The sequence below is a fragment of the Gavia stellata genome, chromosome 1 (genome assembly GCF_030936135.1).
Source record: "Gavia stellata isolate bGavSte3 chromosome 1, bGavSte3.hap2, whole genome shotgun sequence".
Taxonomy (NCBI): domain Eukaryota; kingdom Metazoa; phylum Chordata; class Aves; order Gaviiformes; family Gaviidae; genus Gavia; species Gavia stellata.
This window is the reverse complement of record NC_082594.1, coordinates 91780574-91793446: the sequence shown is the minus strand read 5'-3', so window position 1 is coordinate 91793446 and position 12873 is coordinate 91780574. Positions and strand designations below refer to the sequence as shown.

General features: G+C 36.3%; 1 protein-coding gene across 2 annotated transcripts in view; it reads left to right on the top strand.

Moving 5' to 3' along the window:
* DMD (dystrophin) overlaps positions 1 to 12873 on the top strand; it is a 907831-nt gene that overhangs the window by 511256 nt on the left and 383702 nt on the right. The window lies entirely within an intron of this gene.

Genomic DNA, 12873 nt, shown 5'->3' with positions numbered 1-12873 from the left:
TCTGAAGATGTGTGGTTTTGCTGAGCATGTTTATTAATTTCACTTTAACTTAGTTTCTTTCAAGGAACTCTTTTAATGCCAAAACACTTTTTATGTCATACAATCACATTATATAAAAGAGCAACTATCAAGTCCTGTTGCAGTCCTATAATTGACAGAATGAGTTCAGCAATGACATTCATTCCCTTTTTAAAAGATAAAATTAGTACAGCTCTTTGCAAATGTCTGTATATATACTGAATGAGTGATGGAATTTTGCTTTCAAGAAAATTATCTATTCTTATTTCCTGTATTTTAACAAAAAATTTTAGATGATTCATCCATTTTTTTCTTATATTTTTCCATTCTGTTTCCTTTATTTCGAGAATGATTCCACCATTAAAGTTTATATAAAATAAAAGCTGGGCTAAATTCCTACAATTTATAAGAGTATTGCTTTTCATACTGCTTGTGAAAGAAATGTTCTGCTTGGCTCTTTCAGTCCTTTTATGTGATGTGACAGGAATATTTCTGAAAAACTGTTGAAAGAATAGAAAAAAATTTAAAAAATCCAAAACCCAACCTGTAGTCCTGAAGTGGTGGGATGAAATCATGTATGTCTAGAGAGGTGGGGGAACAATGAAGAACTCTAAAGAAAAGCAAATAAACTTCCTGTGAAAGACCCTACAATATTTCTTTCATGGATAATTTTAGATTACTTAGATTTAAAGCTTGACCAGTTTTGATTGTAGATGAAACAGCAAGTTGTTTATACTGTTGTAAGGGTTCTAAGTAGATGAAGTGTGATAGCTTTTACCTGCATGTTACCTATCTGGATTGCCTTTAAAAGACATAGGTTTAACATCTTATAATGTTGTTGACTGATGGTTTACTTGGACTGTAATTTTCTTCAAGGAGAGAATCTCTTACATTAAAGAGTCTATATTAAATATCTCTGAAGGCAAATGGGATTCTTATAACTTTTTTAAGGTCAATAATAAGCATAGTAAGAGTTTTGAGTCTGTTAATCATGACAAAACACACAGCAAAAATGAGTAGATATAATTCAGGAAAGCAGCCTATTCATGAAAATATTCAATTTTATACTCAACTTCAATGCATATTTCCGATCCATGCTAACATGCTGTCCTACATTGGGTCAAGCATGCACATACACATGCTCTCGAATCATTGTTGACATGATTATGTTTATGTGTATTTTCAAATTACTATCCTATACAGCTAATGCTACCTTTAAAAAAGTAAGGACATTTACATGATTACCTATGGAAGGGATGTATTCAACAAAGTCTTTTGCTCTGGTGTTCCCAAGTACTGTATAAATATTCAGCATTTGTTCTACCACCATTTTAATTCCTTTGCCAATATCCAGAGAACATTGAAGCATCTTCAATAGGATTTAATAACTCCTTTTTTCAGAAACAAGCGTGACTCTGATGATCACCTAGTAGAAAGAAAAGTTTATTGTTAATAGTCTTAGAAAAGAGACAGGATGAGAAATTTTACAAAGAATCTTTTTGGATATTCTGAAAACCTGGAAGGTATGAAGAAGAGGTTTAAAACTGACAATCAAACTTGTGAATATAGCACTTGAGTGAAAAAAACCAGGCTCATGTAAGTCCTCTGGAAAACCAGACAATTTTTGTTATAGGATTTGACAAAATGGCTTACAAATTTTAATTTTAATTTCGGTTGGCACATTGACTTTTATGACATTTCTGGCAATGTTCTTCACGTTATTACTAAGCCTGATATGTAATGTTCTTCTCCTTCCTCCTCAGCCATTAAGTCCTCTCCTATCTCTTTTGTTTTCTAAGTTATTTATTTGGGAAAAGAGTTCTGAAACTAATGTGAGTGGGAAAGATTTGGATATAGATGTTAAGTATTATAAGGATATTCACTTCTAAAAGCCACAAAAAAATGAGTGTTAGAAATTTTCTGGCCTCAGAAGCAGGTGGAAATCAATGATGAGAAGAACAGGTGGGGTGGGATAGGTAGGAGAGGAAGAGGAGGGGAATGAATATGTGTTTTAAATTCATGCATAGGGTGTCTTTTAACGAGTAATCATGCCTCTGTACTCGGCGCTGGTGAGGCCGCACCTCGAATACTGTGTTCAGTTTTGGGCCCCTCACTACAAGAAGGACATGGAGGTGCTGGAGCGTGTCCAGAGAAGGGTGACGAAGCTGGTGAGGGGTCTGGAACACAAGTCTTATGAGGAGCGGCTGAGGGAGCTGGGGTTGTTCAGCCTGGAGAAGAGGAGGCTGAGGGGAGACCTTATCGCTCTCTACAACTACCTGAAGGGGGGTTGCAGAGAGGTGGGTGTTGGTCTCTTCTCCCAAGAGACTAGTGACAGGACTAGAGGAAATGGCCTCAAGTTGCGCCAGGGGAGGTTCAGGCTAGATATTAGGAAAAAGTTCTTTACCGAGAGAGTAGTGAAACATTGGAATAGGCTGCCCAGGGAGGTGGTAGAGTCACCCTCCCTGGAGGTATTCAAGGAGCGTGTGGATGTGGCATTGTGGGATGTAGCTTGATGGACATGGTGCTGTGTGGTGTTGGGTGGGTTGGTTTTTGGTGTGTTGTGCCTTGTTGTTGTTGTGTGGTGGTTGGCTTGCGTGGGTTGTTTGTGTGGTTTTTTTGTTTGTTTTGTTTTTGTTTTTTGTTTTTTTTTTTTTCAGGTTGGACTTGATGATCTTACAGGTCTTTTCCAACCGTAGTGATTCTGTGATTCTGTGATTCTGAGTTAGCAATCTTATATTAATATGCCTGTTTTAAAGCAAGTTTCTTGCATTTTTACTTATCTGTAGCAAATTTCAGTTACAGAAATGTGTGGTAGCTGAAATTAAAACTTGATACACTAACCAAAGTGCATCTAAAACACTAAGTAGAATTATTTTTACAGAATTTTCCAGAACATAGTGATTTATTTATCTGAAAACTGTAGTAACCTTTACTTTTGGCATGCAGCTGTAATCTGATAACTAACATCACAGTTTCCTCCATAAATCAAGGCATATAATAAATGCATGTCCTTATCAGATAATGTGATTTCACCTTTTAAATAATATTGAACTATGTACTATATGTATAATAAATACATAAAGGAGAATATCTGTGAATTTCACTTGCACAATTCATACTGATAACTTGCAATTTCTGTGAATTAATACTAATTTAAAAGCTCATATATTTTTTCTACGTGTGCAAAGATCAACTATTTCAAATAGGTGAGAAGTCCCTTAAATTTACACTGACTTAGAAGAAAGATGACATAAAATCACCAGCAGTGTTAACCTTTAATGGTGGTGCAAAAGCAATTCTATGAGAGTCGTAAAGGTGCAATCAAAGGGGAAATTATGTGTTGTTACAGAGAGCTTCACAAAACAGTAAGACTTTTAAGACCTAAATACATGATTAGGCTTGGTGACTGGTAGAGAGATTAACATTCCTCCTATAGCTCTTAAGACTACATCTTTGTTAGTAAATAAAAAGTGGTCAGGACCATTTTTGGCCTACAGGTCAACTGATGCAGCACAGCTTACATCCTTTCAGCAACACTCTTACCCCGCGGAGAAGACAGTTGCATCCAAACTGCCTGTTGCCGCATCTGTGGCTCATGCTAATCCCTGACCGTGCCTGAGCACTGTCTCAGACAGTGCAGTTTGGTCCACGCCAGAAGCAACACTCCCAGTTTAATGGTGTGGGCAGTCATGCTGCAGAGCTCAAGCATATGCCCTCTCCCTGTTTAGTTCATGACTCCAGTGTCATGTAAAAATTCAGGGAAGGATGCAAACTAGTTATGTGAAAGGGATAGGTTCAGTGTCACTGGTATCGTTCATTTTCTGTGTCATTTGACTTAGTCATGCAGTCCCCTTCTGCTTTCAGATCATAGCTCTATGGATCTGTACGATCTTGACTCAGGGTGCTGACTGTGTGCTTCCATGTAACATGAGGTTATGGACATGATAGCACTAGCTCTTGGGGCAGCAGGACCACTAACAAAGCTAAAATCTTTCATTTAGCAGTTTTTCAGTTCCTGAAGAGTGGTCTCTTATGCCTCTGCCCTCGTACCTATCCTTGCAGTGCTGAATCCAGAGTAGTACCACCATTGACCATGATTGTGTCCAACCAATGCTCTGCAGCGTACCTACATCCTGGATTTCAAAATCCCAAGTGGTCTGTTGCCCTCGCATTAGCACAGGATGACATAGTGCATATTCTTGCCCGGTGTGATATAATCACTTCTTTAAGAAAAGGCTCTCTCTCTGTTACTTCACATTTATTAACCCTTTATTAGAGAGGCATTTCCAGGTGAATAATTACATAGCATCATATCAGCCTCCTCCAGCCCTACAAAATATTTCCAGATGCTTAACGTGAGTTGTTTTCTAGACTTGTACCCAGAGTTTAGTACAAAAGTAGATAGTGGAACAGGCTCCTTTCTACTTCACTGTAATGCAATTAGGAAACAGGAGATGAGAAAATGCAGCCATAAAGAGATGGGACAAGTCCAGCATGTTCCTTGGTCACCCTTGTGGAGTAGGACCTTATGATGATGAAGGAACATGCTGGGGCACCTAAGTAGTCCTACAATCTCTGGAATGCTTTGTGACATTTGAGGCTTTGGGCAATATCTTAGCTTCTAAAGTATATATGTATTTCAGTTTAAAAAGCAGCAAAAATGTTAAGAAAAATGTAAACACTATGAAATTGTTGAAACAAAACTTTTTAAAGCCATTTAGTCCCAAGAAATATATTGTAATTTATAACAGCATTTACTATAAAATATATTCCCTGCTGAATCGAAAATTTTGTTTTCTTTCACTCCATTCTGCTATCATAGCTTTACACTTATTTTAAAGAATTACAGCATGGCTCAGGAAACCCTAATATATTTTATACCAATATAATTTGTCTTCATAATTTTCTTGACCATAATTTAGAGACTGCAGTGTCACAATTCGAATCCAGGCCTTCAGTTAAGCTCCATAATTTTTAGCGGTGGTTTCCAAAATCCTAAGTAGGCTTTAATAACTCACTCATTTCTCACTTAATAAATAAGAGTAGAGAAAGGATTCTTTATTCCCAGGATTTAAAAAACATCTGTAGCAGTATTTGCTTCACTCATGTTGTTGATCCTTAATTACAGTTTTCTTCTATAAACAGTCAAAGATTTTTTAAAAAATTTGAAAAACCTGTCCAAATAAACCAACATTGAAATCCATATTTGCAAGCTACCAATTTAAAGTATTAAGATAGATCTTAGGTTTTTAAGTGTTGAATATTTTTTTACCACATTGACATAATCTCCCTTCTCAGTGATATCATAATACAGACTGCTCCTGTGAAATACTTATGTAAATGCATGGAGAAAGCATGAAACCTACATCTATAAGAATTTCTTTACTGCTACTTGTGAACACTGGAACACTTCCAGGTTTGCAATGTAGCTTCAATGTAGCTTGTCATGCATCTAGAATATATTTTATATCGTGCCTTTTACAACTCTACAGACTTTTCTAGTGTTCCAAGCTAACAGTACGACTTCTCTGTGCATTTGCTCTTTGACCTGGAGTTATTCTCATTCTGATAGCTAGTTTGCATAATTTAGTATTCATACTTCACAAACTTAGATGAAATCATAATGAATTTCCAATTTTAAAAAATGGTACCATGAAAATACTACAAAAGTTGTCTACATTATAACACAGAAAAAGATTGAAATACTTAACAGTGCAGCTGTGTTTACAGTACAGCTTCTGCCAGCACTGGTGTCTAGGTTATTCGTGTTATAGCCATAGCCATTGGGTATAGCCATGTCAGGAGACACCTTCAGTGTAGACATGTTGAAGTTCAGCTCTTTACTATGTGCTTGTTTTTTGCATGCTGGTACTTTTTTTACCAGTACTTCTCTCAGTACTAGTGACATATGGCTAGAGTGAAGCCCATTTTCCTGGTCTTGCTTTCAGTTCGTGTTGAACAACTTCATTTTTCTTAGCAGTTTATTCTTTCTTTGTCAATAAAAATCCACAGCTAAAGATGTGTATTGTCTAACTAACTCCTGAGCATTCAAATTTAATGGTTTTGCCAGTTGTATTGCCACAGTCCTTAGTCACATAAGTAAACCTCACTCCTAGGAAGTGATAGCTGCCTTTCAACTGTTAATGCAACCATATCCTCTTAGTGCAAAGCTGAGGTCCTGAAGGATAACATGGATGATATGAGATATTGTCTCTCAGTGAGTGAATTTTGATGTAAGGAAGTTTTATTTAGCCTTTTCAGATCTGTCTGGATCCCGATCCAAACAGCACTATCTCCACTTCTGCCTTGCTTGTTGGGCTCTCTTGAGTGTAGCACCTAACAGCAGCAGATACTAGACTAATAGCGGAGCAAGCTGTGTAGCAGTTACTGAGGTGCGGACATGCAAAAACTTCTAATAGGATGGTCTCCACTTTCCTCTTTAACCTAGACATCATTGACAAACATTCTGCCAGGTATTCTTTTTTTCATAAATAGTAATATAAAAAAAAGCCCCTAAAACAAGCCCTTATATACTGTTGGAATTTAAAATTTTATATGAAAGACCTGTTATACAGAAACAGTTACAGCTATCACATGATATATGGCAACCCTGCAGCTGACTTTGAACAGACAACTATCTGTTGTCTGTCAGAGATGTGCATAGAATTAGTATAGTTGGTTTGATATAAGGTCAGAAGATACTGCTCTGATCATCCAGTCAGACCTGCTCTATAAAGTAATTCTTTCAGTTTTCTGAATTATTTCCTGCTTCAACTGCAGCACACCTTTCTCAAAAACAAACCAACCAAAACAAGACTGTTTTTTCCTTTTGAGGTATGGACAGTCATCCACATCTTGTGGTATATTACTTCAACAGCTGAGTTGAAAATCTGCACATTTTCCTTCAGCTGAGTTTGTTTAGCTTTATCTTTCTGTCACTGCTTTGTTTGCCAAACTAGAGAGAGCTTCAGTACTGCATTAATAGACAGTAATCGAGTTTTCTCCTAAACTCTGTCTGTTAACCATGAGTACTGTTGTTCTGATTCAGACAAGATAGCAAATATAGAGTTTCTAATTAGTATTAGTTCAAAAAGCAATTATTGTTGTGGTCAAAGCAATTATTTTTGTGGTCCTGATAATAATGTGGTTATCTTTAATCACAAGCTTATTTTGGCTAAGTCAGCTAATCAAAGTCTAAGCAGGTGGCAAATGTTGTTATAATGGAAGGTATAGTCGTTTCTGCATTGTCTCCTTAATGGAATATTTAAGGACATACATGAGCACCTTGAAATTTATTTATTCTGATCCAGCCATACAAATTTAATATACTTAAACCTTTTAGGGATACATTATTCTGAACATGTGGCTATAGACCTGTACTTTACACTTCGAAACAGCTTTGCCTACAGCATCAACAATCTGCAGAGCTCCAGAATTATGGCTAAAGGAAGTTGTTCAAGTACTGACCTTTATTTCCTCCTACTGACTGTTCTGCCGAGATTTGTTTACTTCACCTGCAAGAAAAAGAATAAGGAGAATCGTGGAAGGGCGGGTAATGAGTGATGCTTCACTAGTTGTTTGGCAGCAGAAAATAGCTTCAGAAAGTCTAACCAAATTTTTCTGCTGATTTCTCTCCATTTTCTTTTCCTCCAAATATTTATTTCCTCATAGTCCTGTTTAATCCCAATTCTGTGTATGATAGGACCCCAAGTCATCGAGAATTTTGATTATACATTCCCAGACCTTTTGCTTACAGGAAGAAGCCCAGAAGTCTTCAAAGAACTGTTAGATTCAGAAGTCAGGTTTTAGTCTAACAGAACAAGAATAATAGGGCTTTCTTAAATACGTGAAAATCAAAACGACTGCATAAGACAGACCAGAAGTAAAAGCTTTCCTATCACAACCTACCACAACTGTGACTAAGATAAAATTAACATTCTGCAATCTGTTGCAGTCAGATTGCACTTTTTAAATGTAGTCTATGTAACATTTGTGGAGTGCTGAGGCTTTAGAAAAACACATTAGGTGGGAGTTAAAGGGTTTTTTTACAGTCAAAAGAAGAACCACTTATATCCAATATGTACATGTGTGTATACACACATAACAAGGAAGTTTTATTGTGTTGTGACATAGTCAAACAGAAATCATTAGCTAAAATAATTTTTAGAAACCCAAATAGGTAAAGAATGGGAAGAATATTGTCTAGTAAGGCAGATATAAGAAAGGCTTACAAATAGGCTAGTGCTAATATGCTTTTAGTTGCTGCTATTTTTTAGCTGTTACTATGGATTATTTGCTTTGGTATTTAGTGTTTGAAATCTATGGGTCAGTATTTTTATAAATTCAAGCATTCTAAGTCTTCTGAAAAATTGAAGTTTATGGATTTCTTCAGTCCTGCTTGATTAGCATAATAAAACATGCTGATTCTTTTTTTTTTCTTTGCTCTCCAGAAGTGCAGTCCAGAGAAAACCAACTTAGTTAACCAAGACAAGAAGTAGCTAGTGCTTTTGATAGCTTTTATTACTAATAGCGATCTTCAATTAATGACCTTTTCAAGTAAATGTTCATCCATAGAAAACAATCTAAGTCTCTGAGGCAATGGAATTTTATTTAGTGAATCCCTATTTCAAATACAAAATTTTGAAAGAGGAGAAATGCTGCAGAATGAATTGAACAGTAATTTTTTAGTGGATAAAACAATCCCTGGAGAATATTCAAATCTTGCCAACATCTTATGTCCTTTAATTCCGAGTTTTGACTAGTGGTAGTCCAGAAAACAAAGAATGAGAAAAACTAGAGTGAACTTTCTGAACTTAATAAGTATTGTGGTACTTTTGGGGTTTTTTAATAAGGTAGCATTGCTAAGATTAAGTGAAGTTAATATGCCATTTTTACGGAATTTAAATAAGTAAAAAATCATAATTTTACAAAGAAACGGTACTATCTATGGCATAGAATCAAAGTTCATTTTAAATATGGGATTTCCAATTGTCCTTAGAGAAAATAAGTAGTACCAGGTTAGGTTTACATTATTTATGATTCATGTATGATGAGCTACCCTGTATTTATAACAGACTGCAAGTAAACAAGTAATTAGCACTGCGTATAATATCAGTCTACTGAAATGCTTTTCAAAGGTTATTATTTAACTCAGTAGCCTTGTTCATAATTGAAAATACCACTAACTCATTGTAGATTATAATCTACAAAACTGTGTCAGTTTTAACACAGCCTGAGTAGTGCCAAACTGATGTCAGAAAGATTTAGAAAAGAAAAAGTAAAAATCAAATTTATATGGGTTTGTAGAATTCTTTTTACTGCTTATATATTTCATCACAAGAATTTTTCTCTTTTAATCCTTGTTTCTTTTTCTTATGCATAAATTCTGCATAAGCAGTCTCTTTCCTAAGCATTCACTTGCTGGTAGTCCTTGAAACAGAAAAAAATGCGGTGAATAACAAAATCTAGTCAGTATTGGTAGGAACATTTTGAATCTATCGTCAAAAGCAGTAGTGTAGTATGTCGTGACTGCTGGGCGCTGCTTGTTTAACTACCATTAAGGTATCTGTAGTTATGTAACTGGAGTGTGGTTTTGCGATATGTGACCACAGAGTGAAATCTCTAGCTGTGGTGTGCCAGATCATTACCACCAGTACATACAGCTTTGAGCAATGGTTCAGAAACCCATTTAAACATGTACAAGCAAATTGCATAAAGGAAAAATGGGCTGGAAAGGTTGCTTATGAATGGAACCTAAAAATGAAAACGTGTTTACAGCCTAGTAACCTGAAAATAAAATTAGCATTTGTTAAGAAAATTGTAAGTAAATGCATATGTGTAACTTCTGTATTTAGACACCCAACCAAGTAATCTTGGAAATAATTTAATAAGGTGCATGTTAGCTCTGATTTCTGTACCATAACTTCAGTGTAACAAAAAGCACTTTGGTGAGAGGATACTAAAAGTTACCAGCTCATATTGCACAAAAATAATTAGGAAAACATTGTGTATCTCAAATTTCTTTTCTCGGTCTCCTATGAAAACTCCTTGAATACTGGATTTTAAAAAAAATTCCCAGGCTATCTCCTCCCAAGTGAATTTTAGGTTGAAAATATTTCTCCTGAGTTTCATTATCCGAACTGAACTTAAGTAAATTTTTAAAAGGAAATGCTAAAATGCATAACTTGCAGTATTTTGAAAAACAAACTCAAAAACCCCAAACTATTTTAACATTTTATTTAAATGTTTGTCCAAAGAGCAAATATAGATAATTTCAAAATAGAGTTACCTGTTTATCCAAGGAATTAATATAGAGTTACAACCATCATTCATATAAGTAGAACATAATGTTGGGCAGAAGGCTGACGTTTCATTTTCAATCACTGTCTTTTCAAATTTCCTGATTTTCCATTCAGTGCATATATATTATTCTGAGATTTATTATCTTTTCTGCATAATCTTATGAAAACTAAGTCTCCTTACCAGAGGTGAGGAGCTAAAGATAGTAGAGACCTTCAGGGCAAATGCCTTTGGCGTGCTCTGGATCTCTGGGAAGTTACAGATTCACCGGCTGTATGTGCAAGACCTTGATAGCAGTTGGTCACATGGATAGTGAGTGTCTGGTAAAAAGCCTTTTTGATGGTATTTCTTTGTCAGAATTTCACCATTTGAGTTTTTCAACAGGGAGATGTGTTCTGCACTGTGACTAACACTGTCTGTTAGGCATACAGGTCTTGTGATTGTAGTTCCATGGCTAAGGTTTTGATAAATTCTGCATTTTAAGTGTTGTTTCACCTTCTTAGTTATCTATTATATTCTCAAAATCTGCACTTAGTTTTTGATTGTAGAATTAATCTTCTTAAATTAGTCAATGAATCTATTAATTAGTCTGGGCCAAAGTGTATGTAAAACAGCATCTTTTCTGCGTAGAAAAATACTTATAAGTAAATGAAAATACAGATACTCACCCAACCTCATTCCATATTCCTCTGTATTTTTCTGGTTGAACGTGCTGCACAGTGTAATAATGGATACATTGAACTAAGGGTGCTTAGTTTTTTTTCTTTTGCATTTCTGGATTTTATTTTAATGATATGCATATTACCACTGTATAAATTTATGTGGAGTTTATTTGCATTTAATACTTTAATTCCACAAATTCTTTGCCATTGCAATGATTTACTCTTTGGGATCAAATGGCCTGGGATGCTGAGTTTGATTCCAATTCCCCTGTTGTTAAAGCAGGAACTGGAAATGCTCTGTTCCAACCTGAACAAACAACCTTCTCTTACCTGTTCTATAAATGTCTGCTGATGGTGCTCCTTATCTCTTCAGGAGAGCTCAGGATGTGCGGGATGGAACAAAGGATATGGGGAGAGGCCACTAGGAAGAGGAAGGGTGGGTTCCTCCACCTCCTACCTCCTTAAAAGCCTTAGGAGTCAGCATATTTCCTCCAGCCATAGGAGGAGGTTAAAACTGCACTTCCTGGGAATACCTCCAGGTCTTTGTCTCAGCACTGCCATTTCCCCTGGAAGACAGTTTTCCAGAGGCATTATGACAGATGTAGATGACTATAGATGATGAGATTGATTGATTTGATCAATATTAATTTGATTGATATTTGAGCAAAAATTGATTTTTTTGATCAATTTTTCTAGTAAAAATAAAAACATACGCCTAAAAGGATCTTAATTCCTTCTCACACTAAAGTTCGTGATAATGTGGAAAACACTCAATCCTGTTGTAGATTTTGTGTTAAATTTCCAAGAAAATGTAGCTTTGAGATATTGGCCATAGTGCTGTAAAGCTTAACTCTTGTGAGATACTCTTGTAAAGAGAGTCAACCTCTTAGACATGACAAATCCTGCAGTGAAAGATGATTATTGGTGGGTGGGTATTCTTTCTAAACCATTGTTGTGGGTTAACCCTAGTAGGCAGCTCAGCCCCACACAGCCGCTCATTCACTCCCCCCACAGTGGGATGGGGGGGAGAATCAGAAGGGCAAAAGTGAGAAACTCTGCATTGAGATAATGACAGTTTAATAGGTAAAGCAAACCTGCCTGCACAAGCAAAGCAAAATGAGGAATTTGTTCACTACTTCCCATCAGCAGGCAGGTGTTCAGGCATCTCCAGGAAAGCAGGGCTCCATCACACATGGCGGTTACTTGGTAAGACAAACTCCTTAACTCCAAATGTCCCCCCTTCCTCCTTCTTCCCCACAGCTTTTATTGCTGAGCACAAGGTCACAGGGTATGGGATATCCCCCCGGTCAGTTGGGGTCAGCTGTCCCAGCTGTGTCCCCTCCCAACTTCTTGTGCACTCCCAGCCTACCTGCTGCTGGGGCTGTGTGAGAAACAGAGAAGGCCTTGACTCTGTGTAAGCACTGCTCAGCAATAACTAAAACATTGCTGTGTTATCAACACTCTTTTAATCATAAATGCAAAACATCATAGTGCCATATGGGCTGCTGTGAAGAAAATAATTAATTTCATCCCAGCCATACCCAGTACATCCACGTAAATCTGTGCTGTGGCTATTGTTTAACACTGGGCACTACTGAGTAGTAATTGCTAGTTATTTTCATTCAATATATTATATTAATTGCTAGTAGTAATTACTAGTTATTTTCATTCCTTTATAATTAGTTTTTTCTTCATTCAGAGCAAGATGGATGGGTGAGATTTTAAACAGATAAACTTCTGATAACATACTTGCTCACAGAAATTTTTTTAAAAAAGTGCCACCACCCAGAGTGTGGATATAACTTAGCCATTTGCAGTTGCAAACCAGGCAGTTGGAAATGAGCAAACTGCATATTTGCCAAACTGTAAGAACGTAAATTCCATTTACTGAAAT